The following is a 12,195-nucleotide window of genomic DNA, read 5'->3' as shown; positions in this document are numbered from 1 at the left end:
TATTTCTATTTCAAATTCAGTTGAGCTGTCTCTGGTGATCATTAGAATATGGGCTATCCTAAAGAGAGTACGGGGAAGTGGAGTGATGAAATGCAAAGCAAAACTCCTGGGTTTTCACAGCTGAGGTTTATGTTTCGTTTTACTGCCTTTTGCTAGAAGCACTAGGAACAGTTGCTATTAAGTATTTATGATATTTTGGTAAACATCATCCTAAAATGGAAGTGAATAATATATATTCTCTAAGCCAAAGATTTTCCTTTAATCTTTAGGTATTTATTGAAGGAAAAAAAAAATCTCTGGTTCTTCTGACTTTTGGTTCAGGCATTTAAAATTTCTCTTTAAAGATCATGTTTTTCAGGAACACAGAGTGAGATTGGATTTGGTTTTAGTATCATGTAGGCTTTTTTTCTTTTCTAATTAATGGAGCTTTTCAGATAAAACATATAATTTGGTCCTATCGCATATCAGTTCTTCTAGTGAACAGGCCAAATGTAAATGCAGAATGGAACAGAGATTTTAGGAGAGTACATATGTTATTGTACATATATTAATTAATATTAATTTTTAGGAAAAATTGCAATATAAAAATAATAAATATTTTAATAACTGTATTCAAGATAAATACTCTACAACTGTGATTTGTTTTGAAATATAGGAAAATGAATGGACAATGCAAAAGAGAGGATATATTTTAAATAGAACTTTATTGTGCTTGGGAATTTACAATTATCTTTATAATTATACTGGGAAGGAGAAAAGACCTCTCTGGGTTATACCCTTGGAATTTTTTTTTTTCTTTATATAAAAAAGTTTAATTTAAAATTTTCCAGGTAACTGATTGTCTTTTCAAAACTCTCTTTTAACTAACTGAAAACAGACTCACAAATATAGAGGACAATCTGGTGATGGCCAGAGGGGAGGGGGATTGGGGGCTGAGAGAAAGAGGTAAAGGGCTAAAGAAGTATAAATTAGTAGTTGGTAGATGGTCATGGGGATGGGGAGCAGGGCACAGGGAATGCAGTCAACAGTAATGTAATGGCTATGAGTAGAGCCAGAGGGAAGTAGAGTAACCGGGGGTCATTTCATAAACTATATAAATGTCTAACCAATGTTCTGTATACTTGAAACTAATAATAAAATAAAATGCTCAAAAACTCTTCTCTTTTAATGGGTTATGACTACAGATTTCTCCTTCTAGAAATTTGTAATTGACAACCAGAGGAGGTAAAGTTGTTGTTGCTTTATTATATTTATTTGTTGAATTTCAGTTTTAAAAATTTCATCAACAATTTTAGGCAATGGAATTTTTAACTGTAGTCTTTCTTGCCTGAAATTGTTGATGGACTTTAGCTTCAGTAAGTTATGTTGAAAGATTTAGCATGATATTAGAAAGACTTGTGTTATTTTAGCTATAAATTACAAACAAAGCCTCTTGAGTTTCATCTGTCAGGAGCTGATGAGTATAGCTTTCATCTCAATTTAGTTAAACTCCAGCTATTTTGTCACAAAGGGCGGTGTAAATTATTTTCAGGGTAGTCAGCCTCTGGGGAAAACCTGACAGTAACTTGGCAAAGTTGGTAGGTAGAAAAATGGAGCTTTTACAACCAAAGTTGATCTCACTAATGACTGAGATTTTTATCAACATTATGATAGTTTGGGATTTTTGCCCACTTTGTAGAACTTTAAGGCACTTTAATCACTTTATCTCTCTTCAAGGCAGAACATGCTCCACACGATAATATACAAAAGCTATAATTCTGCCTGAAATTCAAGCTGCATTTTATACTTACAAAGTACCATCTTATCTTTAAAAAACTTATATTTAGTATTTAAAACAAATATAGTATCCATTTCAGGGTAAGGGCAGACAGAAAAGAATATCCCTCTATTTTTTATGATTTACCAAACTAATAGATAAAATTGTACTTGGAATGTATTTATACAAAGCTAAGAAGCAAATGGAAGAAATGAGAAAATTTAAGTCTTTCAGATGTTGGTACCATGAAGGCAAAATATTTGCTAAAGTGATAGATAATTTTTTTCTGGCTAGAAGTTATTTAAATACATCTGGCCTCATTAATTGTCAATACATTAATTTATTTGAAGTTAATTTGTAATTGAGAAACATTGATAACATGGTTTTCCTGTTTTCTCTGTCCTCCCCACCCTTCCCACCAAAATCTATAACCTGAATAGTCTGGTCCCCTTACTGTAGAGGATATCACATTTTGTAAAGACATAGTGTTATCGAACAGAAAGTTTGTCCACCCAGCACTGTCAGAGCCAAACACTAAAAACACCGAGAATTGCAGTGGGAAATATTGGCTATTTTATTATGAATAGTGCCACACAGGAGAATGGAAAGCTAATGCCCAAAAGCCCAAACGCCTCCATAGTGTGTAGGTTACAGAGTACAAGACACATGAATTAGGGGGTTTCGGGATCGTGCTGGGAGCTTAATGGTTAGAGGTGAGGTAAAGGTAATGAATCACTTTTTTTTAGGTCTTTAGGGCAGTTTTGAGGTCAGTTCCAGAGTCCTTCTGTCTGGTTTTATGGGAAAGTAGCCAGGGAGTCATTTCACCTTAGGACTCAGGAGCTGAAACATAACTTAGGTCAAGATGTTATCTTTAGCCTGCAGTGGTCCAGACTGTGAGACTATTAGTCAGGTCGGGCTACTTCTCCCACTGCCTCAGGGATTGCTGATTATCTGGGGAGAAAGGCTAGGTCTCTGAGGGGTATATATTTAGAGAGAGATGATTTCTAGAACTAAGATTTAAAGCTAAATTTAATCAAAGTCATTAAGACCCTCGGTTTCATTTGTTTGTCTAGAATCAACTTCTTATCAGCAAGGATACGAGTTTCATTTTGGAGCCTTTCTTTATTGCAATTAAAAAAAAAAGAAATGCTAGTGGTTCTGTCTTTTATAACTTCCAAAGCAAAGGACTAAAAATGGCCTTTGTTATATTTGCATGTTAACAATTTAATACCTTTGTAAAACTAAATTGATTTAGACAATCATTTTAATGCTTTATGTTAATTTGGAAGAAAAATATTATTTGAAAATTTTTAGATTTCTATCCAGGCAAACATATATGATGTTTTTGGGAACATTGATTTAATTTCCAATCTTAATTAGTACTTATGAAGATTTAAAATTTATTATTATCTCAAGTAGATATTGGTGAAAAACTTTCCCTCTTTTTCACTCTACTTTTACCATTATCTAATTTATTCTTCTATTTACTCATTTATTGAGCTCTTAGTATGCTTAGGGCATTGTGTTAGGCTTGGAACAGGGGACACATACTTAAGTAAGACAAATTCTCTACTTTAAAGGGGCTTGAAAATAATGATAATTTGAGGTTTGGAATATGGTGGTCCCCTGAAAAAATTACTAAGTGTGGGAATTTGGAGGAGGGGTATTTCAGTTAGTCACCCTATGTAATAAAAAGAAATCCTATAATGCAATTTGTGTTAAAATGCCAATATGGCTAAAGTTGACAGGAGGGTGGGATAAGTTTGGTTCTGTGAAGTCATGGAAGGCTTTTTGTGGTGGGATTTGAACTGTACTCTGACAATTAGAGTAGATTTAATTAGAAAAAAAGAACACAGCTTTAGGAGCAGCCTGGGCTGAGTGGCTGAGGCAGAGGAGGGAATGTGGCTTGGCTTAGATTATGGAGAGATATGGAGGGTAAACATTGTCGGGTAGGTTGGATCCAGATTATGGAGACCCTTAAATGTTTGGATGGGGAATTGGCACTTATTTCATAAATAATTGGAGAACCATAGCAGATTAATTCATAGCATGAGATTTATATGTTAGCAGTGAATGTTTAAGAAGAATATTCTTATGATAATGTATAGGCTGATTTGGAAGATGGAAAAGTGTGTTGTAAATCTCTTACAGTAGCCTTTGTGAGACATGGTGAAAGGAAACCTAATGTCACAGAGACAGTGTAAGATTGGGACTAGGAAGACCTGAGTGTGAGTTCCAACTCTGCCTCTGCCTGGCCATGTGAAATTGTGTATATCCTATAATATAATTTGATTTTAAAATTCTCATTAGTCAATAGGGATAGCAACATTCATTTCATTGAGTTGTTTTGTGAATTAAATGAGATAATGATTAAGAATGATCTAACTCAGAAGGGTTGGGCTTTAAAATATTTGGTAGGAAGCTAGGACGGGGTGTAGTATGGGGTTATTGATCGTTCTGTAGGGCAGAGAGAGATGGCCAAAACGATCAATGATTTAGGTCTAGAAGGGTATGGAAATGAGAGAATCAGATCTAGCAAGTGGGTCCTAATTAAAAGGATTTCTAAATGGTAGAGCTGCCTAAAGTTAAGTATCTGTCTGTGCCATAGTTCCAGATCCTAGGCCATCAGACTAGGACACAGTCCACAACTAGGAAGAGAGATTTGGTATTCCCAAGACAAAAGCTAGTAGAGTTTCAAGCGTCTGCATTCATTAAAGAGCCACATTCTTGTGGGGGAAGCTGTAGTCCTAATTAGTGATTCAGAGTAGAAACCTAGTTGTTAGGGGGCCAGTGGTATCTCCTGTGGACCACGGTTCCTCAGGGTTTATTTCAGGCTCTGAGGATTCTAGGTCTTTTACTATAAAACTAGGTCAAAGGCCTTGAGGGAAATGACGAATAAATAAACTCTCTGCCCTGTTAAGAATCTTGTCAGGGACTGGGTGGGGCTGAACCTCTAGGTGTAAAATCATTTTGCTGAGTCAGGCTCTAAAGGGCCTGGCAAATGTTAGCTGGCAACTATTCGTTACTGCTGTTATTATTGTGATGACAGTGAAACTGGAAATGAAAAGATAAATTTAAGAAGCTTTAAAAAGTTAATAGAATCTGAGAGCTCACTAGATATATGATAAAAAGGACAGAAAGGAGGTCAGATGTAACTTGGGCATTCTGACCCTAAGAATAGCTAGAAGCTGTGAGAGTGAAAGTTGTTTTCCCAGAGGGGCCTCAAGTGTTAGAGGACAAGGTGGAATTGGGCAGAAGAGCAGAGGGAGGTTGAATTGGCCCTAGGAAGAAATCTTGGTGGGGGCTGCCCCTCAGGGAATAGGAGGTCCAGTGAAATGTCCACATCAGAAAACTGCAGTTTCAGTCAGCGTTCCTCTTGTTTTCTCCCCTCCCATTGCACACAAACATAAGGATGTAATTTTTCTATTTTCCATTTTGATTATCTTTGCTGTTTTAGAGGGTTTAACAATTATTTTTGGTTTCTTGGAAAAGTGAGCGTAGGACTTTAATTTGAAACTGAAATTTTACTCAAACTAGTATAGGTCAGAGTGACATGTGAGTGCCACGTAGTTTCTGGTTCAGTGTTTCATAATGCAGTGCTGTAGAAGAAAACATTAAAAAAATTTAAAAACCAGGATTGGCGAATAATATGGAAAGAATAAAAATCAAAATGCTCTGTGGTGACCTCCCTCTTTTTTTCTAAAAACAAGACCATGGGATGTTTTTCTCTTTGCAATTATTTCCATAATTTTTTTTTTATTTTGATAGAACACCTCAGAAAGTATTAAAAAGAAGAGATGAATCAGTTGTGAAGCTGGTTTTATAAATAACCCTGATCCAAAAGAATTAAGAACACTGAACCCTAGGTGATGGCAGCAGCAAATGCCAGAGTTCCTCAGTACCTAATGGGAAGTACAGGAGCATAAATGGGAAGGGAATGATCACTCATACGTGTAGGAAATTTAAATAAAGCTATAACAGATTCTTTATAAAGGGATAAAGGTGCAATATACATTTCAAAAAGTAACTTCATTCCTAGTGCTAGAAATATAAGCTTCATTTGACCTTTGGAGCCAAATCATTTTTCTCAGTAATGACTATTGTTGTTTTGAAAAGTATCCAAGAAAGGTGTCTAAACCATGTTTAGTGAAATGAGAAGACATTGCAAAATCATTTTCTCCACAGGCAAAAAATTTCCATAGAAGAGGGTACCTAATAAACATTCTGATAAGACCCTAGCTTAAGTGATTTTATCAGGTCTGCTATGAATATCGACTGCTTAGTTATAGAAATCTCTATTTATAAAATCATGGTTTGATGAAAAATCTAAAACCTGAGCTAACTATAAAGATATATTCACAGGAGAAAAAAACAAACTGGTAGTACTTACTCAAAATTGGAAATCAGTTTCCAGGAATCCTTTTAAAAAGGACCAGCTATAGTGTGAGGCTCACTATAAATCAGATTCTTCTGGGCTTCTGTTTATCTTTAGTACTGAATGTAGATGAGAAGTCTCATTATGACATCTTTCATATTAATGGTAGGAAAGTTAAAACTGTATTTCCTCCCTCCTCCTTTTTATGCCTAGTGCCTAATATGGCATTGTGTAAGCAGTCATTGCTTAATTCAAATTTATCAATGAATAAATAAATAAAATCTATGATCCCTGAAAATATTTTTGCATTTTTATAACATGTGTATGTAAGCATTGAAATATTAACTCTTTTTTTTTTGGCCAGAAAATACTTTATTTTGAATTGACTTCTGATTCCATGTAACTTAGGTTTCATCCTCTTATTTATATTCCACTGTATTAACACTTTTGGTTACGAATGACAAAAACCAAGTTCATACTAGCTTAAAGGAAAAAAAAGGAAGTTATTAACTTATATGAGTGGGTGGTCCAGAGGAGGAAATTGCCTCAGGTGCAGTTGGATTCAGGGAATCAATCCATATTCTTAGAGTCTTCTCCCTTTGTAAATTTTACCTATGATTCTATATGCCTCATTCTTTCATTCACAACAGTGTCAGATGAAGGTAATTGCCAAAGGTTTTAGACCTACATGGTCCTCAGCAAGCACATTAAAAAGAGAGAGCTATTATCTCTGGGCATCAGTATGTTTGGTCACAGATAAAGACTCTGATTGACTCAGTTGGGTCAAGTGCTCGTTCCTGTACCAAGTACATTGCAAGCATTATTCGGACCAGCTTGAGTAACGTGCCCATTTCCATGATAAGAGTTTGGGAGCAAGGTGGTGAGGGAGAAGGCATCTTGATCCATAGTCTCACTAGGACCACATGGAGTGGAGAACAGTTTCCCCAATAGAAAAGGAAACACTGTTCATAGACATGTAAGGATGAAAAAGTATTCTGGGTAGAAAAAAATTAATAGCTATTACAATCCAATATATTCAAATATATTTAAAATATTCTGACATATATTCTAATAAGACATTCTCTTCTAAATTTCAGTGAACTCAAAAAATTAGATTTACTTATTTATTTTATTTACTGAAATTTTATTATGTTATCTTGACATCCATTATCTAATGTTCTATTTGCATCTGCACTATAATTTTACTTAATACTAACATTATTCTTTTCTTTATTTGCTTGGGATTATAGTTTAAGGAAATCAAATATTTATTTATTTTTGAATATATAACTAGAGCTTTGTGATATTTTGTGAGAAAACAAAACTGGCAACATTGGGTTAATAGCCAAAATTAGTGCCAAATGTTTATTTATTAATATTAATCCATTGGAATACAAAAGGAGATGATCTTTAGAGGCTCACCTGTTCTCAAAAGAAAATTTAACTGAGTAGAAGGACATCGAAAAGGAGGATAAAATGATTAAGATTTATGAGTAAATGTGCCATCAATGTAAATTATAATTGGTAAATGCATGATTTCTCAGTTATATCTTATTTCTCTCAAATATTGTAATTCTTAATTTATTCGGAAGCATTTATTGAATATCTACTGTGTTCAAGATATTTTTCTGGGTGTTGGATGACAAAAATGTATGTGGTACCCTTGATTTTCTGAGTTCACAGTTTTTAGTCACATATGTTTGATTATAAAATAAATAGAAAAACTGATAAAGATTTTTTTCTATTCTTGTTGATTAGGGAAATGTTTTATATGCCACTGGAGTTTTGAAAAATCAAATGGAATGAATATAGACTTAGATTGCTTGGCAGATCTATTTCATGTTTCAGTTAATAAAACATGAGAGTGGGCAAATTGGACTAATATGAAATAATATATGCGTTAGAGTGAAAAATATGTTTGGATTCAATTTCTTTAGATTCTGAAACACATAGTGCATTTATTATTACTTTATACCATAATTTCCACGCTCTTTTCATGGAAAATCTATTCATCATTTAAGAAAGCATCAAATTATTATTCTGAGTTTGTGCTGACCAAAAGAAAAAAGAAAGGAGAGGCAGATAAAATTTGTTTCAAATCACAATCCATTTTTGGTGTTTTTCTATGTCATCGTGGAAAAGGAAGACCTGCTAATATGATTTCTTATGAAAATTCTAATTGTGAGAGGTAGAGGAATTTAAATGTCTTTTGGATTTTTTGTTTCATAGTTTACGATATGGGAAAAATTTCACTGACCTATAATCAGAACTATGCATCTGTTATGTTTTGAGCTGAGAACAGTAAAAGGCAATGATTACAACTTACATTCTTCCCTAGAGTTCTTAGAGTAAAAGTTTGTTTAGAAATTTGTCACTCGTGCTTGTACTACTCACTTACTTGCAAAGGAAGGGAGAATCCATATTTAGAAATGGTTCGGTGCAGAACATGCCGTATTGAGCAACTGGTGTTGTGAAGCTCCAAGCAGTTTTTAAAATTGAACTCAACTAAAACACGTGATTACAAATTACAATTGTTTTTCATTGAAGCATTACTACACTTAGAGGAGAATATATTTGGTAGGATGTTTGGTAGCCAGAGAGAAAATAAAAATTGCATATCTGTTTATTGAAAGGTAAAAGGCAAACAAGAAAAGATTGTGAGAAACATCTTCCAATTGTTTTAGCTGCTTATTCTATCACAAGCATGGCTAGTTACTATAGCTTCATTTTGTTGGGGACTTTAGAACTAATGCTGTCCAGTGATTTTTTTTTTTCCTTATGAGATTTAAACTTGGAATATTTTATATATTTGGATTGAACCAGAAAAAAATATTTGCTTTTTAGATCTTATTATTACTCATACTGATATTTTCTGACATGCTATGTCATGGTAATGAGAAATTTCTACTTGTTAAGGACACACCCAGGGTGCTCGTAAATTATCTGTAATGTTCTGTCATAGGTGTTATTATGTACCCAAAGTTGGTGTTAGAAAATTATTGCCATGATAAATATTTTGAATTTTTAATAAAGTTTTAAAAATGTTAGAGATGTTTGGGTATCATTGAATTTAAGTATAAGGAAATAATCTATTTTGAGGAAAAAAAATTCTTATTATTTAGAATTGACCTTAAATATAATACTACAAAGGAAATTATTCAATGAGATTTAATATCCTTTTTCTCTTTCCATATATCCTATTTAGAATTAGCCCCCTTTCTAAAAATTAATTAATTAATTAGTTAATTAATCAATTTTATTTTTAAATTAAATACATTGGGGTGATATTGGTTAATAAAATTATATAGGTAATTTATAATTATATTCAGTAATACGTCATATATATATTGTATTGTATGTTCACCACTCTAAGTTAAATTTCCTTCTGTCACCATACATTGACCCTCTTTATCCTTTACCTCTCCCCATTTCTCCCTCTCCCTCTGGTAACCACTAAACTGTTGTCTGTGTCCATGAGTCTCTGTCTTGTTCGTGTGTTGCTTTCAGTTTTATATCCCTCATAAAAGTGAAATCATATGGTTCTCAACTTTTTCTGTCTGACTTATTCCACTTAGCATGATAATCTCAAGATCCATCCATGTTGTCACGAATGGCGGTATTTCATCTTTTTTTTTATGGCTGAGTAATATTCCATTGTTTATATGTATTATATCTTCTTTATTCAGTCATCTATCGAAGGACAATTCAGTTGTTTCCATGTCTTGGCCACTTTGAATAATGCTACTGTGAACATCAGGTTGCATATATCTTTATAGATAAATGTTTTCAAATTTTTTGTAGACCCCTCCTTTTTAAAGAAGATACATATCTTAAATTTATATTTCTCTTTGTGCTGTTTTTGTTTCTTTTTCTTTAAAAATTTTCCTCTGCATCTGGCTTAAACACTTATGCCTGCCATTATCAAAATCTGAACAATCTAAGTAAGTTTTTCTTTCATTGTGTGTAACTGAAGATGAGATTTGATTAATTCAAGTAGCTGCTTATTAAACTCTGTATTTTTTTATAAGCTAAATGTTCATTGTTACACACTCCATTTATTTGTCTCATAGTCAAAATGCTCATGGTTTTTATTTGAAAGTTCTACATTTACTTTTCAATTAATTCAATAAACATTAACTGGGCAGCTTCTATTTATAACATATTGTGCTATATACTTTCTTATATTAGATCGATTTTGAATGTGTCGTATTTTATTTTTTGTTAAAAAAGTATTTGCCAAGTTTCTTCTGGCATGGGCCCCATCGTATTTTCAAAATATAGTATCCTTCCTATTGTCATTTAGAAATTGGAGAAGATATAATTTTTAAAATCTGTCTTGGCTTATATTAGTTGTAGGAAGTATTTTTCTTAATATATAGCTGGATGCCTGATTTTCAAATCATAAGGCCTAGATATTTCTCCCAACTTCAGCATAAATTTCAAAGATATTCAAGGTCTTAATATATTATTATAACTGAGGTATCATTGACATAAAATCTGTTAGTTTCAGGAAGTGTACACCATCATGATTTGGTATTTGTATATGTTGCAAAGTGGTAATAGTAACTCTGGTTAACATTTGTCCCCATGAATTTTTTTCTTATGAATAGTTTCCTAAATCATATTTTGACTTCATCGCTTCATCTTAACTAATTCCATGTTAAATTTTATCTTGGATATATCCCAACTACAACTCTCCACTAATTAATCCTGTTTTATCTTAAATGCCAGAAGAAAAAGTTCATAGCTATATCCATTATATGCATTTTTTCAGGCTGTAACGTGGCGTTTTCTACTTCTTACTTGTCCTGTATTTGTTATTATAACATGTGTCCATTATATAAACATGCCTAGAAACTTATAAGATCTCAATCAAAATATAGTTTCATATGTATCTTAAAATCTGTAAGAAAAAGAAATAAATCAAGTCAAGATTCTCACAAAACATATCTTTTGATGCTATCTGGTTATTCCTGCTATAGATGGTTCCTTGACAATACTGCCACTCTACTTGGTTATTATTCAGTAATTATAAAGATCTGACTGTAATTCTACAGACAAGTAAGATAAGAAATTGCTTTATAACCAATGGGGCTCTTGGAAGAGTTGCATCTCTGATTGAGTTGTGATCCCTCCCCCACCCCGCCCCAAACCTTGCTAATTCTGACTCCAGAGTGCATGTCTGCCGCTTGTTACTTTGTATGCAAATTTGGCCTACTGTGAAATACTGAAATCTGACCTACTATGAAATACTGCAATCTGACCACATGACTCTAGGTGTAGACTCAATCCAAATTAATTTTGAATATGCCTGAGAGTGTACAGAGTGAAACACCATTCTGTAATTCCAAGTTGGGCTTCAGAGAAGGGACAGCACAGTGAGTCACAGGTAGTAGCACTACCCTGTGAGTGCAACTGTAGGTTAAAAAGGTTTAAAGACCCTGTGGTTCACAAATATAGTAGGGAAAGAAACTAAGAAAAATAATAACAGAGAATAGGCCTCCTTCAGGTACACCTGTAGGCAGACCTTGTTTTCCAATGTCAGCATCCCATTTTAGAAAACATTTTCCCTCGTGCTGCTTGCATTTCTTGTTTTACTAATGGTTACATTGCCTGAATTTCCATGTATAGAGATTTTTATGGCTAAAAAAAGTCCCCTTGATTTTTTCTAGATATAATCCTCTCTAGGTTGTTTTAAGGATCATCGGTTCACATTCACACATTAGTATGAATGAGTTCATGAAATGCAAATAGCTATATTGAAATGGAATATTTTAGGAGGTAGGGCAAACCTGGATAGTGATTGTATTTAGAAATGGAGTGTCTATGTGACACAAAGGGGTAGGGAAGGACAAAGACTAACCTATTCTCTCTCGAAAAGTTGCCTAAAGGCAGTTGCGCATCCAGAAAAAATACAGAAGAACCACAATAAATTAAAAAACCCAAACTTTTGTTTCTTAGTTCTGAATGTCTGTCCTTTCTGTTCCCAGGATTCAGGGAAGTTCTAGAGTTTTTGAACTTTGAAGCCTAAATGCCATTGATGTCATTACTTTTAAGAAAAAAA

The 12,195-nt window shown here is 33.5% G+C and overlaps 1 protein-coding gene across 1 annotated transcript in view; it reads left to right on the top strand.

Annotated features, from left to right (window-relative positions):
• The window catches only part of ANTXR2 (ANTXR cell adhesion molecule 2), a 137,735-nt gene that overhangs the window by 21,064 nt on the left and 104,476 nt on the right, over positions 1-12,195 (top strand). The window lies entirely within an intron of this gene.

This window comes from Pteropus medius, unplaced genomic scaffold, assembly GCF_902729225.1.
Source record: "Pteropus medius unplaced genomic scaffold, Ma_sr-lr_union100, whole genome shotgun sequence".
Classification (NCBI taxonomy): domain Eukaryota; kingdom Metazoa; phylum Chordata; class Mammalia; order Chiroptera; family Pteropodidae; genus Pteropus; species Pteropus medius.
Note: the sequence above shows the minus strand (reverse complement) of the source record. Positions and strands in the feature narration are given on the sequence as shown.